Source organism: Phalaenopsis equestris, unplaced genomic scaffold (assembly GCF_001263595.1).
Source record: "Phalaenopsis equestris unplaced genomic scaffold, ASM126359v1 Scaffold000895, whole genome shotgun sequence".
Lineage (NCBI taxonomy): Eukaryota > Viridiplantae > Streptophyta > Magnoliopsida > Asparagales > Orchidaceae > Phalaenopsis > Phalaenopsis equestris.
The window spans coordinates 717,029-717,694 of record NW_018165334.1 but is presented as its reverse complement, the minus strand read 5'-3'; positions in this window follow the sequence as shown (position 1 = coordinate 717,694).

Sequence of the window (666 nt, the reverse complement as noted above, 5' to 3'; positions counted from 1 at the left end):
TAACAGATCCTGCGACTAGGCTGGGAGGATACCGACTCTCACTTTAGAGCTCTCACATTTCCCACACTTGAGGGCTAACATCTACACTTCTGCACCCAAATGATAGGACAAAATTGAGGATTTTAGTCTGTCACTCTAAAATCACCAATTTTAAGCCCGATAATTTTATTTCCCTATTTATTTGCACCCAACTTCCAAGGACTTTGACATCCCTGAATCTTGGATGTAATCTTCACTTTAGTTGTAAAACTCAATATATTTTAACAAACCAATTAGCCAAATTGAAAGTAAATTAAGATCAAAGTGAAAAGATCATCACAACTTCTTTAACATTCTCAAGGCTCAACCAATTCAAATCACCATTTCACAAAATCTCAAGGCAAGGAGAAAGACAGAGAAAACCACTCAGAACTCATGAGAAAGATACGAAAAAACTCAGAATTTATATTTAAAGCAAAGTAATACAAACTACAATAAGTAAATAACACTTATCTCTAATTCCTCCCCAAGCAAACTCCTCGAAGTTCCTCCGAATCTCTTCCTTTCTTTACAGTACACAGAATTCTTCTTCGAAGTAGCAAGGAGGAAGAAATCTCTCACTTTCCCTCCACTCTTACAATTTCTCAAAGAAATCCTCACAATTGTTACACACTAAGGGAACCTCTC